Here is a 20,567-nt window from a genome sequence, read left to right on the forward strand (position 1 = left end):
TTTACTAAATCGGATTTCCTGCTTTCTAGCGAATATAAATCGTGTGGCTGATCCTTGGAAATACTACCGCGGTCTGGTCCTTCACTAAGCACCCCACTGATTAGATTCAGCTCGCAGTCCTTGAGTTTGACATCCCTGGTCTATAATGATGCTCATGTTTTCATTGTTCACAGCCTGGAAGTTAATGGGAGTAACAAACCTGGTGCAGGAATGCTGGTTATTACAGTGATAATGCTAGCCACTCTTCAGCATTCTTTCTTTAAAGATTTATGGTGTTTATTCTGTCATTCATTGTGTGATTGACAGGGAGCTATAGATAGAATGATCAACCTTGCCTTCACTTGATTCCTGAAGTTGAAAGTCTGAAGTTATCTATCCTAATCGGCATGAATAACTGCAATCAGAAGGCACCACTAAATTAGTGCTGATCCTGTTTGAACATCAATGTTCCCTTTTAAATTTTTCACTTTTAGTTATTGGAATCTAGATGTCATAGTATATGGGAAGAACCAAACTCTGATTAATTGGAGAACCATTTCACTAAGGGGTAAAAGACAAAAGATCACGCAGAGAGAATTTAATTTACTGCAAGTCAAAAATCAAAGCTCTGCCTTCTGAATAGCCAGTTTGTAAAATTCATGTGAACAGCTTAAAGAAAATTAACTAAATGGCACACATGTTATTTGTACTCAGAAGGAAAAACATTATTTGAGTTAAGGGACAAATAAATAAAGTTTCAGAAGCAAAAAAAAAGGAATGTCTTCAAGTTACACTATATGATTCATTGATGAAATCTCTAAGCAGTATTTCCCAAATTTAGTCACTTGAAGGTGTGTGGACTTCCACTCCCAGAATTCCCAGGCCAACCATGCAGATCATGAAAGACAAAAACTATAACATTAAGGAATATTTCACTTGTAGTGTCCCAAAAGTGCTTTTTCAAGAGGCAACTGGATTTTCTGGATTTTCTTTGAAGGTGTTTTGCTTCTCATCCAAGAAGCTTCTTCAGCTCTGACTGGATGGTGGGGAATGGATCCATTCCCCACCATCCAATCCATTCCCCTTCATCAAGCCAGAGCTGAAGAAGTTTCTTCCTAGTGAGATTTGTAAACTACTTTGGGAGCACTTACAGAGAGGGAAAAAAAGTGAAAGAGCTTTGAAAATACCTTGAAATAAATATCCCGGAGATGCTAATAATGCTGATATCATGATAAGGCAAAACTGGTGCTTGAACCAGAGATGGGTTTCAGCAGGTTCTGACCAGTTCTGGAAAACCGGTAGTGGAAATTTTAAATAGTTCGGAGAACCGGTAGTAAAAATTCTGACTGCCCCTGCCCCCTTCTATTCTCTCCCTCCCAAGTTCCAGTTGATTGGGAGGAAATGGGGATTTTGCAGTATCCTTCCCCTAGAGTGGGGAGGGAATGGAGATTTTATAATATCCTTCCCCTGCCATGCCCAACAAGCCACACCCACAGAATCTTCAGTAAAAAATTTTGAAACCCACCACTGACTTGAACCTACCACTATCTGAGCTCAGATGAAGCACTGTTACAGATTGGGTCTTCACAGGATAGCAGCAGTGACTGAAGGAAGTGTCTGACAAGTGTGAAATTATCAGACATCCCAGTTGTGGGCGATCTGCAGATGTGTAGATAGCAAGTTCCTGAATTCCCTGGCCAACAAATACAGCAATGGTGAAAATCCACAACCCACACGCTGTGATAGAATCCAGACTGTGGAAAGCTGACCTAATATAAATGTGTGCATGTGTGCGTGCCACTCCACCAGAGAGAGCGAGAGTCAAACAGCATCCACACCCCCACACTTAGTATATAAATATTATGTAAGTCGTGCCTTGTGTTACAAGTACCATAAAACAGCATGGATGGATCTCTTACTTATCTTCATTATGTATCTTCTGCCCCTTCTCTCTCTCACAACACAGACATCTCTCTACACTCCAGGCATAATGGCATTCACTTTATGGCTTTCCAGATTCCAGCAGAGTATGTGTCTGGTGTGCGTGAATATATGTTTGTAGAGTTATATATGAGGCAAAGTGTTATGCTGATTGCTCAATTGTCATCTGCCAACTTTCCCTTCTACTATTCCAATCACTTCTTGGAAGGCAGCATTGTTGGAAGTGGCCTGCAGAATCCATAGAGATGGAAATCTTTTTTTTTTTTTTGCTGTTGTGTCAAATACACAAGAGGCTCAATTTGTCTGCAGGCATCTGTGCTTGTGTTGCCAATCTATGGCAATTCTTACAATATTTTTTTTTAATTAAAAGGTGCAAGAACTTCAGACTGTGAAAAGATGATTAAGGCTGCCTGAGGTGATGCCAGCTGGGTGGAAGTCTTAGGCACGTGGACGATTATGGTGAAGGAAACTGAACAGCATTTGCTGCTTCATTTCGTGCAGGTCACTTGATTATAATTTCTTAAGATGTGGTGATCCCAGGGCGGAAAGGTTCTGTGTTACAATACAGTTTCCCCAGTTAGTCCATTTTCCTTGTTTTTAGCAAATGGTTGCTCTTTGTGCTGTCGATTTTGGGTCAGTACTGGCGTTGACAGCCTGTATTCAACTGCACAAAGGCAGCTGAGATGCTGTGGTTTTCTGTCTAATCAGGGACTGTGTGAATTAGTATCATTTCTTTGTGTGGACACTGCTTCTGGATACATTTGATTGCCCAGTGTGACTTCAGGAAGTAAAGAAAGTAGGAAAGAAGAAAGATTACTTAGACGCCTAACATCACTCATCCCTAAGGCTACTTTATGGGCAATGTCTGTTCCCAGAAGAACTGAATTTTGGATCTATTTCCTGGTGAAATAACGACAGACATGGCTATATCTTAATTGCATCTCCATTAACTTTGAAATCTTCGCTTCCAGCTCTCAAAGTATCAGGCTATTTGAAGCAAATGATGTTTCTTTCAGCTATTTTTATTCCAATTTCTATTTCTGCAACTCCAGCAGTTCTCATTATGTATTTTTAAGAACAAGTTAAATAAATAAGAGGACCGTTTCCTCCGTCCGCCCCTAAATTTAAATCATTTACTTCTGCCATATTCCACTCTGTTCTTCTTGCTCATTGCACAAATTCTTCAAAAGGCAAGGGTGGCTCTCCAGTCATAATTACGGAAGGAAAAAAAATAGGTTTTTTGGGGGGGTGGTTTCCTTTTACAGGCAGGGCCACTGGGTAGAAGGGTTTACTCACTTTTTTCCATTATCCACTAAATGTTAGCAATGTGATTTCAGGTGCCGCTGCTGCTTCTAAATCCAACTTCTACACTGGGCACCTCTTATTTATTTATTTATTTGATTTTTATACCGCCCTTCTCCCGAAGGACTCAGGGCGGTGTACAGGCAAGATAAAACAATACAATATACAGATTAAAATACCATTTAAAAAACTTATTTAAATTAGCCTAAAATTAAAAATTTCCATACTAAAAACCCCGTTTAAAAATTGATAAAATTTCACATTAAATCTAATTTAAGCCAGCCCCGCGCGGATAAAGAGATGTGTCTTCAGTTCATGACGGAATGTCCAAGGTCAGGTATTTGACGAAACCCAGGGAAGCTCGTTCCAGAGTGTGGAGCCCCCACAGAGAAGGCCCTTCCTGGGGCCGCCAGCCGGCATTGTTTGGCGGACGGCACCCTGAGAAGTCCCTCTATGGGAGCGCACGGGTTGGTGGGAGGCATGTGGTAGCAGCAGGCGGTCCCGTAAGTACCCAGGTCCTAAGCCATGGAGCGCTTTAAAGGTCATAACCAACACCTTAAAGTGCACTCGGAAGGCCACAGGCAGCCAGAGCAGCCTGTGCAGGGTCGGTGTTACATGGGAGCTACGTGTAGCTCCTCTATCACCCGCAGCTGCATTCTGACTAACTGAAGCCTCCGAGTGCACTTCAAGGGAGCCCCATGTAGAGAGCATTACAGTAATCCAAGCGAGAGGTAACGAGCGCATGAGTGACTGTGCATAAGGCATCCCGATCAAGGAAGGGGCGCAACTGCCGAACCAGGCAAACCTGGTGGAAGGCCCTCCTGGAGACGGCCGCCAAATGATCTTCAAACGACAGCCGATCATCCAGGGGGACACCTAAGGTGCGCACCCTATCCTTTGGGGCCAATAACTGCTTCAACAGCCAGCCGCAGCTGCAGCTGACTGAATCGGGGTGCCGGCATCCACAGCCACTCCGTCTTGGAGGGATTAAGCTTGAGCCTGTTTCTCCCCATCCAGACCCGTACGGCTTCCAAACACCGGGACAGCACTTCAACAACTTCATTGGGGTGGCCCGGGGTGGAAAAGTACAGCTGGGTGTCATCAGCGTACTGCTGGTATCTCACCCCGAAACCACTGATGATCTCACCCAGCGGCTTCATGTAGATGTTGGACAGCAGGCGAGAATCTGCGGGACCCCAGAAGTGAGGCCCCTCGCGGTCGACCTCTGCCCCCCTGTCAACACCGTCTGCGACCGGTCGGAGAGATAGGAGGAGAACCACCGATATACGGTGCCTCCCACTCCCAATCCCCCCAACCGGCACAGCAAGATACCATGGTCGATGGTATCGAACGCCGCTGAGAGGTCTAATAGGACCAGGGCAGAGGAATAACCCCTGTCCCTAGCCCTCCAGAGATCATCCTCTTGTTCCATGACCTATTGAACTCTAAATTACAAAATCTTGGGCGTTATCTTACTAGAATGTACAAGCAGCACAATTGTTTGGTATTTTGAACATCTCACAATAAAATACCTTATGCCACCAGACTCCAAATTTTGGGCTTAGACAACTTAAAACTATGCAGACTTCAATCTGACCTAAGCATAGTACATAAAATTATCTACCACAATGTCCTGCCTGTCACTGACTACTTCAACTTCAACCACAACAATATACGAGCAAATAATAAGATACAAACTCAAGGTAAACCGCTCCAAACTTGATTGCAGCAAATATGACTTCAGTAACAGAGTGGTCAATGCCTGGAATGAACTTCCTCACTCTGTAGTTTCTTCCCCAAACCCCCAAAACTTTAAGCTTAAACTGTCTACTGTTGATCTCATCCCATTCCTAAGAGGGGTGTGCATAAGTGCACCCGCATGCCTACTGTCCCTGTCCGAATGTTCCTTTTTTACTTACTCTTTTCATGTATCCATGTATTTTATACTTTTAGTTTATACTTTTGGCAGAACTCAATTTATCTCCTGCATCATTTTATGCTGCATTTTCCCTCTGATTCCAGATGTTGTTCATTTCAGGCCACAGCAATCCTGCCTCCTACAATTAGTGTGACATGTTCTTTTGATGTTGAGTTGACCATGGGTGGCATATTGCCATGGAAATGTTCAGCTTAGACTAGGGGTGAAATCCAGCAGGTTCTGACAGGTTATGAAGAACCAGTAGCAGAAATTTTGAGTAGTTCCGAGAATCGGTAGCGGAAATTTTGAGTAGTTTAGAGAACTGGCGAATATCACCTCTGGCTGACCCCAGAGTAGAGTGGGAATTGCGATTTTGCAATATCCTTCCCCACGAGTGGGGAGGGAATGGCGATTTTGCAGTATCCTTCCCCTGCCACACCCACCATGCCATGGCCACCAAGCCACACCACACCCACCAAGCCACGCCCACAGAACTGGTAGTTAAAAAAATGGATTTCACCACTGGCTTAGACACAATCTGGATCTATAGCGGCAACATACATTGTATCACCGTAATATTGATTTGATTGTCTTGGATCAAAAATACCACATTGCTCTGACTGTAGTATTCCCAAATCAACTTTAGTTGTTAAAAAATACGAGCTCTGTAGCTCTGAAGCTTCTGCATAAAATAGCAGTGGATCTTTTAACCATTTTCCAGCCTCTTTTTGGCCGAAATGATGGCAACGGTGGATGCAAAACAAAACAAAACAAAACAAAAAAACACACAGCAATTTCAGGTGTGTAATATAGACTTAAAACCAGAAAAACTAAATAGCAAAACATTGTCCATTTGTACAGAAATGACTATGGAATGAAATAGTTAAGACAAAAGATACACAAATTAAATATATTTCTGGTACATTTGCTGCCTTAAGTTACTTGTAAAGTAATAAAGATGGGATGGTAGATAGGTAGGTAGGTAGGGACCATGTTTCCCTGAAAATATGACCCTGTCTTATATTTTTTTGAACCCTGAAATAATAGAATAGAATAGAATAGAATTTTTTTTTATTGGCCAAGTGTGATTGGACACACAAGGAATTTGTCTTGGTGCATATGCTCTCAGTGTACATAAAAGAAAAGATATGTTCATCAAGGTACAACATTTACAACACAATTGATGATCAATATATCAATATAAATCATAAGGATTGCCAGCAACAAAGTTATAGTCATACAGTCATAAGTGGAAAGAGATTGGCGATGGGAACTATGAAACGATTAATAGTAGTGCAGATTCAGTAAATAGTCTGACAGTGTTGAGGGAATTATTTGTTTAGCAGAGTGATGGCCTTCGGGAAAAAACTGTTCTTGTGTCTAGTTGTTCTGGTGTGCAGTGCTCTATAGCGTCGTTTTGAGGGTAGGAGTTGAAACAGTTTCAATAAGCACTTGGTCTTATTGCCATGCGTGTAAAAGCCCGATTAGGCTTATTATCAGGGGATATTTTATTTTGCAGGAAACAGGGTAGGTGGGTAGGTAGGTAGGTAGGTAGGTAGGTAGGTAGGTAGGTAGGTAGGTAGGTAGATAGATAGATAGATAGATAGATAGATAGATAGATAGATAGATAGATAGATAGATAGATAGATAGATAGATAGATAGATAGATAGATAATAGCATCAGGAATGCCTTGCTTCAGTGTTCTGACAGTGCACATAAGAATGGTATACAAATCTTAACAGCAAATGTTTATTTCACTTCTGCCCACATCAACAGAAGGAAATTTTTTGGAGGGGCCCTTGGTGCTCTCTGAACTTGTTTGTTTTCTTGCAGACGTTTCATTACCCAAACTAGGTAACATCATCAGTGCTAATGTCGGGATATATATATATTTTTCAGTTTTAATCTAGTCATATTTTAACTGGTACTAGTAACATACTTAATTTCTGTTTTCCCACAGTAGAACGGGACTTGGATATCTTATATGCTATCCACATTGAGACTTGGATTTGATATCCATATTGGAAATGGAGTCGGGGGAGTTACAGTCATCTTCCAACAGAAATGTAACCAACTTCAAGCAAGAGGGGTTCTTATATATATAATATATTGTGCAGGGTGACAAAAATAAATACAAACATAAATGGTTTATAAAACCTATTTTTTTTTATAAACACTACAAATTGGTACAGGCATATAAAACAGCATTTTATTTTTATTTTTTCTTTCCTTTTCCTTTTTCCCCATTCTTATTATTTCTTTTTTCTTTTGTTTTTAATATGCACACACACAATAATAAGTAACAATACAGGGGAGACCTTAAGTATTAAGTTTAGGACAGCAAGTGATATAATTATTTATAAATAACAAATAATTTAATTATTTTGAAATTGCTTATTAACATCCCATTTAGCTGAAGATGTAAAATCTAAACAACTCTATGCTTATCGACATTAACATTTTAGAAGTCATAAGTTAATAGTGATATAAATTCCTTTTATATTTGTATTTAAAAGTACATAAATAAATAAATATTAGTTTAATAATTACTGTATAAATATGTCAGCAACCAAACGATACAGTATAATATACTACTTGTGCTTTATTTATTTATTTATTTATTTAATCACACTTTTATACCGCCCTATCTCCCAAGGGACTCAGGGCGGTTTACAGCCTATTAAAAAACACAAATACATAACTATAAATACAGAAATAAGAACATTAATTAAAAAACTTATTTGATAAGGCCGAATTAAAATTTACAATTAAAACAATAAAACCCCATTAAAACTACATTTGATAAAAAGCTAACCCAGTCCTGCGCAAATAAATAGATGTGTCTTAAGCTCGCGGCGAAAGGTTCTAAGGTCGGGAAGTTGACGAAGTCCCAGGGGAAGTTCATTCCAGAGGATGGGGGCCCCCACAGAGAAGGCCCTTCCCCTGGGTGTCGCCAGTCGGCACTGCCTGGTGGACGGCACCCGAAGGAGTCCCTCCCGGTGAGAGCGCACGGGTCGGTGGGAGGCAGTCGGTGGCAGCAGACGGTCCTGTAAGTAGCCCGGCCCTAAGCCATGGAGCGCTTTGAAGATGGTTACCAACACCTTGAAGCGCACCCGGAAAACCACAGGTAGCCAGTGCAGTCTGCGCAGGAGTGGTGTCACATGGGAGCCACGAGGGGCTCCCTCTATCACCCGCGCAGCTGCATTCTGGACTAACTGTAGCCTCCGGGTGCTCCTCAAGGGGAGCCCCATGTAGAGAGCATTGCAGTAATCCAGACGAGAGGTCACGAGAGCGTGAGTGACTGTGCATAAGGCATCCCGGTCTAGGAAGGGGCGCAACTGGCGAACCAGGAGAACCTGGTAAAAGGCTCTCCTGGAGACGGCCGTCAAATGATCTTCCAAAGACAGCCGTCCATCCAGGAGAACACCCAAGTTACGCACCCTTTCCATTGGGGCCAGTGATTTGCCCCCAACAGTCAGCTGTGGCTGCAGCTGACTGTACCGGGGTGCCAGCATCCACAGCCACTCTGTCTTGGAGGGATTGAGCTTGAGCCTGTTTCTCCCCATCCAGACCTGTACGGCCTCCAGGCACCGGGACAGCACTTCGACAGCTTCGTTGGGGTGGCCCGGTGTGGAAAAATACAGCTGAGTATCATCAGCATAGAGTTGATATCTCACACCGAAGCCACTGATGATCTCACCCAGCGGCTTCATATAGATGTTGAACAGGAGGGTGAGAGAATCGACCCCTGCGGCACCCCACAAGTGAGGTGTCTCGGGGCCGACCTCTGTCCTCCCGTCAACACCGTCTGCGACCGGTTGCAGAGATAGGAGGAGAACCACCGATAAAACGGTGCCCCCCACTCCCAACCCCTCCAACTGGCGCAGCAGGATACCATGGTCGATGGTATCAAAAGCCGCTGAGAGATCTAATAGGACCAAGGCAGAGGAATAACCCCTGTCCCTGGCCCTCCAGAGATCATCAACAAACACGACCAAAGCCGTCTCTGTGCTGTATCCGGGCCGGAAGCCGGACTGGAACGGGTCTAGATAGATGGTTTCATCCAGGTACCGGGGTAATTGACGTGCCACCACACTCTCTACAACCTTCGCCACAAAGCAAAGGTTGGAGACCGGACGATAATTACCTAAAACAGCTGGGTCCAGGGAAGGCTTCTTGAGGAGGGGTCTCACTATCGCCTCTTTCAAGGTGGCAGGGAAGAACCCCTCCAACAAAGAAGCATTAGTAATCCCCTGGAGCCAGCCTCGTGTCATCTCCTGCGTGGCCAGTACCAACCAGGAGGGGCACGGGTCCAGCAAACATGTGGTGGCATTCAACCTCCCCAATAACCTGTCCATGTCCTTGGGAGCCACAGGGTCAAACTCATCCCAAACAGTCTCAACAAGACAGCTCTCTGACCTCCCATCTGGATCCACCCAATTTTGATCCAGACCATCCCGAAGCTGAACGATTTTATCGTATAGATAACCACTAAACTCCTCAGCGCGTCCCTGCAATGGGTCATCCCGCTCCCCCTGTTGAAGGAGAGAGCAGGTCACCCGAAACAGAGTGGCCGGGCGGTTATCTGCCGACGCAATGAGGGAGGAGACATAGCCACGTCTCGCTTCCCTCAATGCCACTAGGTAGGTCCTGGTATATGACCTAACTAGTGTCTGATCAGCCTCGGAACGACTGGACAATGCAATAAAACTATATTTTGAAAAAAGAGAAAAATATCCAGAGAATAATTTGCCAGTTGCCCTATGCCTCTGATCAGTTCTTTTCTATCTAGTCCTCTCATATCAAAGTGGTCTTAATGATTTCATATGTGTAAAACCTCCACTCTCTTTTGATGAATACCTTTTTCATTTCCTTTACACAGAAGTACTTCAATCTCCCTTATATTTTAATTGAATCAAACTTGATTTAAATCACATCAAAAGCCTTTTCAATACATCTCCATAAGAAGGTACTTAATCTTAATAAGTTCCCATTTAAGATGGATAGGGCAAGTCTACAGGAGCTGTGAAATTTATGTAGCCAAATGAACCTCTTCTCAGGTCCCATAAAAGAGAATGAAAGCGTCCAAAGAAAAGAGTCCAAATAAATACTTTTTTATACTTCAATTGCTGCTTATAATATGCCTGATGAGCAGAAGAAAAACACCAGAGCAGAATTCTCTAAGGATGAAGAGCTATAGAGCCGAGGTGGTGCAGTGGTTAGAGTGCAGTACTGCAGGCTACTTCAGCTGATTGTTAACTCCAGATCAGCAGTTCAAATCTCACCGGCTCAAGGTTGACTCAGCTTTCCATCCTTCCAAGATGGGTAAAATGAGGACTCAGATTGTTTGGGGGCAATATGCTGACTCTGTAAACCGCTTAGAGAGGACTCTATGAAGTGGTATATAAATCTAAGCACTAGTGCTATTGCTATAGCTGGAAAATAGAAATAATCTCATTCCTATAGAAGCCCAACCTTTGCAGCTTGTCAGCCCAGCTGGAGGGGGTAGAAAGGAACTGGGTGTTGTGCGTGGTGGGGCAGCGTGCATGTATGCATCCTTTGCACGAGTGGTGCGCTGGCGTGCATGTGCGCAGCTCGACTTGCACAACCAGCAGGCTGGCATACACATGCATGAGTGCCCACTGGCCCACTGCTTGCACACGTTGAGTTGCACATGCACACAAACGCTCTCTGGCCAGCCACTATCTTGGCCCAATTCTGAATAGGCCATGGCCCAGGAGTCAGCCGCGGCCCTGAAATTGGGGACTCTTGATATAAAACAATGACCATTCACCATCTATCAGAGTGATATATCTGTGGAGATTCTCAGTCATCCAGGTCATGGTTGTCCCAAAGGTGCCTTTACAAAAGGCAGTTGGACTTTCTTATTTTTCCTTCAAGATGTTTTTCTCCTCATCCAAGAAGATTCTTCAGTTCTGACTGAACGGTAGAGAACGGAAGGATTTATATTCCTTGCAGTCATCTGGTCATTCATTTGCATTCTTTCTGAGAGTCGTTGAGGCCACTTGGAGGTTTATTTGTGTCCTCAGGGTCACCTGAATAGTGCAAAAGATGGAATCATCTTGGAGCTGCTGAAAAGGATGTGTTGTAAACAGGAGATAGGTGGCATCGGATCAGAGTGATAAGTCTCTGCAGATGGTTTGTCTCATAGGACTCAGGCCTTTGGGTCAGGATGAGGAGAATTCCAACTGGATATTTTGTAGTATAGTATGCATTCAAAGAGGGACGTGGTGGCTCAGTGGCTAAGACACTGAGCTTGTTGATCCAAGGTGGGCAGTTCAGCGGTTTGAATCCCTAGTGCTGCTGTGTAACAGGGTGAGCTCCCGTTACTTGTCCCAGCTTCTGCCAACCTAGCAGTTCGAAAGCACAAAAATGTAAGTAGAAAAATAGGGACCACCTTTGGTGGGAAGGTAACAGAGTTCTGTGCCTCTTTGGTGTTTAGTCATGCCGGCCACATGACCACGGAGACGTCTTCAGACAGTACTGGCTCTTCGGCTTTGAAAGGGAGACGAGCACTGTCTCCTAGAGCAGGGGTGAAATATATATTTTTTTGCTACCGGTTCTGTGGGCGTGGCTTGGTGGGCATGGCTTGGTGGGGAAGTCATGTGACTGGGTGGGCGTGGCTATGTGACTGGGGGATCAAAAGACAGAAACTCACTAGCAATGTCCTGCTCGAGCAGGGTTGGACTAGATGACCTCCAGGTCCCTTCCAGCCCTGGTTTATCCTCTGAAGCTGCGTCTAGTGCCAGGTTTGTACTCCTTCCTCCCTCCCTCCTTCCCTCCCTCCTTCCCTCCCTTCCTTGCCTCCTTTTTTTCTTTCTTTCTCTCTCTCTCTCTCTCTCTCTCTCTCTCTCTCTCTCTCTCTCTCTCTCTCTCTCTCTCTCTCTCTCTCTCTCTCAAAAACGAACCCCCCCCATACGCCCCATTTTTCTTCCCAGCAGGCTTTGCTAGACAAACCAAAAAACGGGGGGGAGGAGTCCGTTTTTCCTCCCAGCAGGCTTCAGGGAAACTTCAGGAAAGCCTTTTGGGAGGAAAAATGGACTCCCCCACCCGGATTTTTGGTTTGCCTAGCAGAGCTTGCTGGGAGGAAAAACGGATTCCCGCCCCCCCTGTTTTTTGCCTAGCACCCAGCTTTTTTAAAAAACTTTTAAAAGCATTTTTTCTTTGGCAGAAAAAATGTTTTTAAAAGTAAAAAAAAAAAAACCCTCTGATGATCGCACAGCTCAGCTGGGCATAGGCCGGGGGAGGGCAGGAATGTTTGCTACCGGTACTCCGAACCACCCACCGCCATCACTACTGGATCAGGCGATCTGGTCCGAACCGGGAACATTTCACCCCTGCCCTAGAGTTGAGAATGACTATCACATATATGCGAGGGGAACCTTTCCTTTTATCTTTACCATTCAAAGAGACAATCAAAAAGTCCAAAAGGAAACAAAAGGACAAAAACACCTCCTCGCTAGCAATCAATACCTTATAGCAGTGGTGGTCAACCTGGTCCCTACCGCCCACTAGTGGCTGTTCCAGCTTTCATGGTGGGCAGTAGGGGTTTTGTCCGATACTGAAGCACCTATCACCTTTTTTTTTAATTTAATTGACTTTTTAAAAAATTTTCATAGCATTATTTAAAAACATTTTCATTAGGTTTTCATAAAATTCCCCGTGACAATTTAAATTTCTGAAAATATACTATTTGTATCGCCCGCACATAAGTTTAGTTCACGTTATGTAAGTGAAACTAAATGGCGCTATAGTGCGACCGCAAACAAAAGAGCCTCGTCCCAGAATAGCTCGCGCATCTCCCCCCACACCACCCAGCTGTAAAAGACAAGCAGAGCTGGTAGCTGGCGCCCCCCCAACCCAATCCACAATGCGCGAGAGGCATGCGCAGACGATGATACATGGCGCATTACTGTGGAACTGGTGGGCGGTTAGAAAATTTTACTACTAACAGAGATACAAAAGTGGGTGGTAGGTATAAAAAGGTTGACTACCCCTGCCTTATAGATAAGCAGAAACTGACACTAAACCAACCATCAAGAAGCAAACAATACCCCAATCAAGAAACTACAAGTGAGTGAGTGTAAGTGAACCTAACAAACTAATAATAAACAACAGTCCAGTGAAGGAATACCCAGAACCTTCTCACCAACATTGATAGGCAAGCTACTTTACATCAACAGAGAGCAAACCCAACTCCCTTCTAGCTTTGATGGTTTTATCTAATTTAGGTCTGCAAGAAAACAACCCAGTTTACCAAGGGCCCTACAGTATAGTTTAGTTCTGCTCAGCATGTTATTGTTTTTATTAGTTGTTAATGCTACGTCTTGTTTTCTTCTCTGGTTTGCATCATTTTTGTTCCGCTGCCCGGTATTACCATACATGAGTTGGATGGGCATATAAATGCTCTGAATTAAATGTAGAAATATTGTTGATTCTAAATAGACTCAAAACCAAGAGAATAACATTGGTGTCATGTCAGGATAATTCCTTCTACAGTTCTTTTCCAGTAAAGATTCCCACCGATTGGATCTTGGAGTCTTCAACTCATATAATAACCCAGTGATGTCGATCTTTTTCAGAAAACTGCACACGGGCACCTCTCACCTGCACTGCACCTCTCACCTGCACCTACAGAGGCAAGTATGTGCATGACCCATGAATGTGCGTGCAACCCACACATGTGCAGCAGAGACCCGAAGACCAGCTGGCTGGCGAGAGGTGCGTGTGCATGCGCAGCACAGACCCCAAATGGAGCTGGGGCGATGGCGCGTGTCCCCACAGAGAGGGTTCTTGCCACATTTGGCACACGTGCTATAGGTTCTCTACCACTGTAATAACCTAGCTGGTATATTCCAGCATGGGTTTTGATGGCCCTTTTGGCCTGTTATTGGAACGCCATGGGGTTTTAAATCTATCATATTCCAAGGGCAAGAGGTTAAGGGAGCTGGCAATAAATCATCAAGGATGAGATAGAAGAAATATCCACCTGTACTTGGGGTATAGAATCAGGTCCTGAGTCCTAACTTAGATACTGTTTAAATAACAGGAAAGACATATACAGAGATTCCATTAACAGGAGGGAGATAATTATGTTCAAATATTGCTTATGGCTTACATTCTTTGGTTTCACAAATCACACCCATTTTCACAACACATTTCAAACGCTATGACCATATGACTGAAGCAGGTATTAGGACATCAAGCTAGATTATACAGAACTTTTGATCAAAAGAAGAAAGATGAAAGCTTGCTGGAAAATCTTATTTTTCCATCACCCGTATTATGGTTTATGTATGAAGGGAAGACTTAAGAGAAACACAGGCTTTTTAAAGAAGCTATGCAATATCACCCAGCCAGCAACTGGCATATTGGCCAAATGGAGGTTAACCACCAAAGTGTAGTTGTCTGCAATTTGCTACACTGTTTGGCACTGAACTGATGATTAATTATAATTACTGCCAGGCTTGGCTTAGTGTCCTACAAAAACGCTCTCTGATATGAAGTCCAAGCAGGCTGCTACGTTTCACTATGTTGTGCATTAAACAATGGAATCAGTTGATTATATTACACTAATGATGTCACACTTGAATAAGCGTGGAACAGTGAGAACCAGGGTTGCAAGGAAGAAGAAGCTAATTGGAGAAAGGAATTCAAAGATTGATTAGCCTTTCTAAAACACAATGGGCATACCAAAAGCAAAATTGCAATCCCTTTCAACAAGGAAATAAACAAAATAAGAGGGAGTTATATAACCCAAGCTGGCTGAAAATAAGGCCTAGTGAAAATCCAAAAGGTCATTACTATAAGGGGTTGAGAAAGAGAGAGGACGCCAAGGAATCCGCACAAGCAGCCTGGAATTGTAAAGTTTTTTGTCCGGAAAGCTAAACCTCAGAATGAGTTGTGGTTAGTAAAGGGTCGGAAGAACAAAGCGCTGGTTCGGATGTTGTTCAAAAGAAACAAGAAATTGTAATTCAGTTGCTTGGTGGAGTTAGCAAATAGATAATGTTTTAACAGAAAAAGTATAATATATAATAATATATAATACATAATATATAATGACTTCTGCATCCACCACAATTTTGATTTATTTAACAGAATAACAGAGTTGGAAGGGACCTTGGAGGATTTCTAGCCCAACCCCCTGGTCAAGCAGGAGACCCTATACCAGGGGTTTCAAACTAGATTTCATTGAGACCTGCATCCGGGTTGGGTTTGACCTTGGGGGCCAGGGTGGGCATGGCCAGATCGATGTCACTTGTGTCAGGGGGCACCTGTGGTGGCCTGAGTGCTCTGCCCGTGAAAATGGGGTCCCAAGCTCCATTTTCGGCTGAGACAGCCTCATGCAATCCTCTGCCAGTGAAAACGGATTTCGGGAGGGCCACACACAGCCCTCCCAAGCTCTGTTTTCACTGGCAGAGGCATCATGGGTCGGTCCTTCACTGATTCCAGGGTGGCCCTGTGGGGCCCGGATTCAGCCCGCGGGCCTTGACTTTGATATCCTATACCATTCCAGACAAGTGGCTGTCCAGTCTCTTCTTAAAAGGGGGCCTCTGGTGGCTCAGACTGGTAAGACAGTCTGTTATTAACAGCAGCTGCTTGCAATTACTGCAGGTTCAAGTCCCACCAGGCCCAATGTTGACTCAGCCTTCCATCCTTTATAAGGTAGGTAAAATGAGGACCCAGATTGTTGGGGGGCAATAAGTTGACTTTGTATATAATATACAAATGGATGAAGACTATTGCTTGACATAGTGTAAGCCGCCCTGAGTCTTCGGAGAAGGGCGGGATATAAATGCAAATAAATAAAAAACAAAAAAACAAAAAAAAACCCTCCATTGATGAAGTATCTACAATTTTTGAAGTCATGTGGTTCCACTGCTTAATTGTTTTCACAGTTAGGAAATTCTTCCTTAGTTTTAGGCTCTTTTGTTTCAATCCATTGTTTCCTGTCTTGCCTTCTGGTGCTTTGAAGAATAGGTTGACCTCCTCTTCTTTGTGGCAGCCCCTCAAGTATTGGAACACTGCTACCTTGTAACCAGGGGTGGGTTCTACTTACCTTTACTACCGGTTCGCATCACACATGCGCAGATCACCTATGATGACATCCGGGTCAGTGGATGGAGCCTCCCGCCAGTTTTACTACTGGTTCTTGCGAACCGGTCCGAACCGGGAGCAACCGACTACTGCTTGTAACCCTAGTCCTTATTTTCACTAGACTAGCAATACTCTATTCCTGCAAATTCTTACTTTGGTTCAGACTCTTATTCAGCATTTCAGCTGATCAAGATTCCAGATCATATCAAAATCTAGTCAGGGAATATCCACTAACTGTGATTGAATTAAAATCTCCTGGACCAGATATATTGCACCCTAAAATACTGAAGGAACTTGGTGATGGTTTGGTCATGCCTCTGTCTCTTATCACTTGAGAAATCTTTAAAAATAGTGCAAGCACCAGATGATTGAAAGAGGACAGTTGTCCTTATCTGGAAAATGGAGATGGGGAGGGCACAGGAAACAACAGACCAGTCAATCTGACATCAACGCCTGTGAAAATTCTGGAGCAGATCATAAAGGGATGTGATGCCCTCCCACTGCTTGATGGGTTCAGTTTTAGATGAAATTGTTATTTCTAAGAGAGGCTTTATTCTGAATTCTTACATTGAGCAGAGAACTGCAAGCCATGGCCAAAATGCCTTTTCAAAATCTAGTTTTATGAGCTTTGGAAAATCCATACAGAGCTCAAGATAACTTTTTTCTCAATACACACTGACTAAACACAAGTTAAATATAAAAGTGACCCGTGTCATTTTAGTACAGCAATTCTAATATAGGCATAGATTTAACTCGGGCATGATTGGTTTAGATCCCATTAAGACATAATGGGATTCATTTGATTTGGGAGTTGTGTGTTATGAGAAACCAGACTCTATTCTCTGTAATTATACTTTAAGGCTTTGTGTGCATGAATCTGCCAAATGAGATTATTCTACAGATTGTGGTTATTTCAACCATGGCTTAGCATTAAATCTAAACCTGGCCATTGTCTGTCTATCACCAGACTCCTATTTTGACTTGTCCCACATTTCCCCTTGTTTAAAAAATAAGCTGCCAGCAGAGTAGGACAGACTTTCCATTTTATTCTAATTTTTCACTATCCAAACTGACCATTGTAGAAAAGGATTGATTGGATCAAGCATAAAACCAGAAGAAGGCCTGAAGTCAGAGTTGGGAGCAGGGAATTATACACAGAAAGAAGAATTGCAATGTATAGAATATTATTTAAAGATGCTTGAAGAACTCAGTGTCGAAAGAGAGTCTAGTAGACATTTCAAGATTACCTAATTTTGTTAGGGCATAAGTTTACATGCACAGCCTCCTGTAATTATGAAGTGGGGAATAAAAAATGTACAGTAAGCCTTAAGACAGACATATCATATTTCAGAAGCCAAAGAAACCTCCAAAATACCATCCGTCAACCATGTACCACCTGCATGTTGCTATGATACACTCTCTTGATTTCCTTAGTTTACTTCCCTTCCCTCAAAAATAATCTTCCAGTTTGAGGTCATGAGGTTTTTAGCATAAAAGCAGGGGTGGGCTGCTGGGGGTTCGCAGGGGTTCAGGAGAACCTCTAGCTAAGAGGTTCGGAGAACCCCCAAATCCCAGTCCTGGGTGGCTCCTTCCCGCCCCTCCTGGGAGTCCCTACACAGCCTGTTTTGGATGCAGGTAAGTGCAGGGTGTGCACAGAGGCTCGGTAGGGCAAAAAACAGGCTTATTGGAAGTTTGGGAAGGATGGAAATGGGCCTGTTTCCGGCCTCCAGAGGGCCTCCGGAGATTAGGGAGGATGTTTTCGCCCTCCCGGAGGCTCAAGGAAAGGCTCCGGAGTCCGGGGAGGGCAAAAATGTGCCCCCACGAGATGGTGCAGAAGGCCGACTAGGCCCTGCCCACCATGGCCACGCGCAACCAGGCAGAGAACCCTTGCTTAAATTTTTGAAGCCCACCCCTGCATAAAAGTCCTATATTTTGAAGATTGCTAGTTTTTAATAGATATCTCAGGTGGCAACATGTGGGAAGCACATCTGCCCCTAGGGCTAGTTAGTTCTTGGATTTGGAAAACATCAGAAAATACCAGGACCGTACACAAGACTGGACAGTTGAAATCAACCTGTAAGAAAGCAGAGGAAATCATTAAAAAAAACAACCTTCCTTTGCCAGGTACTCACTCAGAAGTTGAGACATACAGTATTTGAGAGTATAGTTCTTTTTATGGGTTGGCACGGTGGCTCAGGAGGTGGCTTAAGACACTGGGCTTGTCAGCTGGCAAGCTGGCAATCCAGGTTAAAGAGCAAAGTGCACATGCAACAGGGTGAGTTCCCGTCTTCGCCCTAGTGCCTGCCAACCTAGCAGCTCGAAAGCATGCAAATGCAAGTAGATAAATAGGTACATTTCAGTGGGAAGGTAACACATTCTGTGACATCATGACCACAGAAATATCTTCAGACAGCACTGGCTCAACGACCTTGAAATGGAGATGAACACCACCCTTTATAATTGGCAACGCATAGCGAGGTAAAATCCGCATAAGGTAAAATCCTTTTACCTTATTTCTTTTGATATTTTACAAATGTGCAATTGTGTTGGGAATCCCAGTTCGGATCCTGATCTAAATATAAGACACTCACACAAATTAGAAATCTGGATTATAAATTCCACAGATAGAGTGGATACACTTTGCTGCCACCGCAAATGCAGCCAGACAGTCTTCCGACATCCAAGTGACACTGATGCCAGCTATTGTCATACTTTGGTGATGCCATGCAATGCTGATTGCATGCCATCTGTCAGATATTGCTAAATATCAACTTCTAAAGCAGGGGTGTCAAACTCGTGTCATCACGTCGTCGACACGTGATGTAATGTGACTTCTCCCCCCTTTGCTAAACCGGGGGTGGGCGTGGCCAGCGTGTGACACATCTGGTCCACGGGCTGCGAGTTTGACACCCCTGTTTTAGAGCATGATGAGTGATATCACATACTGTTAAACCCAATACCCAAGAAATCTTTGAAAGTCTATGGTTATCTGTGGGTATTAAACATATTCAAAGACCGAAAGAACAATCACCAGCAAACGGTGCCAAGAAGGTTGCTGAAGGCCTGTAGAATAAAGCTGCTTTCAACTGTATCAAAATCCAGTTGGTTCTATTTAAACATCATTGGATAAAAAAAATATATTATTTTCTAAGACTGTGATCCTTTGCATGCTGATATAGGTATCCGTCCCTCGGTTCAATCGGGCTTACTGCAACTCCAGTGGTGCACACAATGGGATGGCTAACCTATTACTCCAATGTTTCACACAACACTCAGTATACTTCCCTACTAAAGACTTGTTTGAGTCTGTCCCTGCTTTATACTCTGCCTGCTTGCAGAAGAGAAAGCAAGGATTAAAGGTAAAATAAAGGTTCCCCTTGCACATATGTGCTAGTCGTTCCCGACTCTAGGGGGCAGTGCTCATCTCCGTTTCAAAGACGAAGAGCTAGCACTGTCCAAAGACATCTCTGTGGTCATGTGGCCAGCATGACTAAATGCTGAAGGCACACGGAACGCTGTTACCTTCCCACCAAAGGTGGTCCCTACTTTTCTACTTGCATTTTTACATGCTTTCAAATTGTTAGGTTGGCAGAAGCTGGGACAAATAATGGGAGCTCAATCCATTACGCGGCACTAGGGATTCGAACTGCCGACCTTTCTGATCGACAAGCTCAGCGCCTTAGCCACTAAGCCACCCTGTCCCTTTAAGCAAGGACTAGAACACTCAAAAGAAGGACAAAACAAAAGAGAAAAGCAAGTTAAGTATCAAAATGAATATGGTTTCTAAAGTTTCTTTTAACAGATACTGTAAATCAGTTGGGGTACAAAGAGAGAAGGAGTCAGAAATTAAACACTTATCCACACTACTTTAGCAGTGCATTTTTAACATGTATAAATAATAATATAATGGAGATTCTGGCACAAAACTCAAAAATGTATGCTTCTTTTTCATACTATAAAAAATAACTCACTGTACTTTTTTTGGCATGGTTTATATTTTATTAATTTATATTGAGCGTTAACGGTGTAACTTCAGCAATTTGCTGCCCATTTATTGATATTATCTTTTCTGAAAATGCAACAAAATAGAAGGGGGGGGGAAAGGTTGCCCAGAATCATAGGGCTAGAAGGGAGCTTGAAGGCCTTCTAGTCTAACCTCATGCCAGTACAGGGATCCTACCCCATTCTAGACAAAAGGATCTCCAGCCTTTTCTTGAAGACCTCTTGTAATGGAGCATTCACAATTCAGGAAGTAGACTTGATCTTATCTTTTGCTTAAAAGCTCTCCAACACAGGACTAAGACTTCC

This window comes from Ahaetulla prasina, chromosome 2, assembly GCF_028640845.1.
Source record: "Ahaetulla prasina isolate Xishuangbanna chromosome 2, ASM2864084v1, whole genome shotgun sequence".
NCBI lineage: Eukaryota > Metazoa > Chordata > Lepidosauria > Squamata > Colubridae > Ahaetulla > Ahaetulla prasina.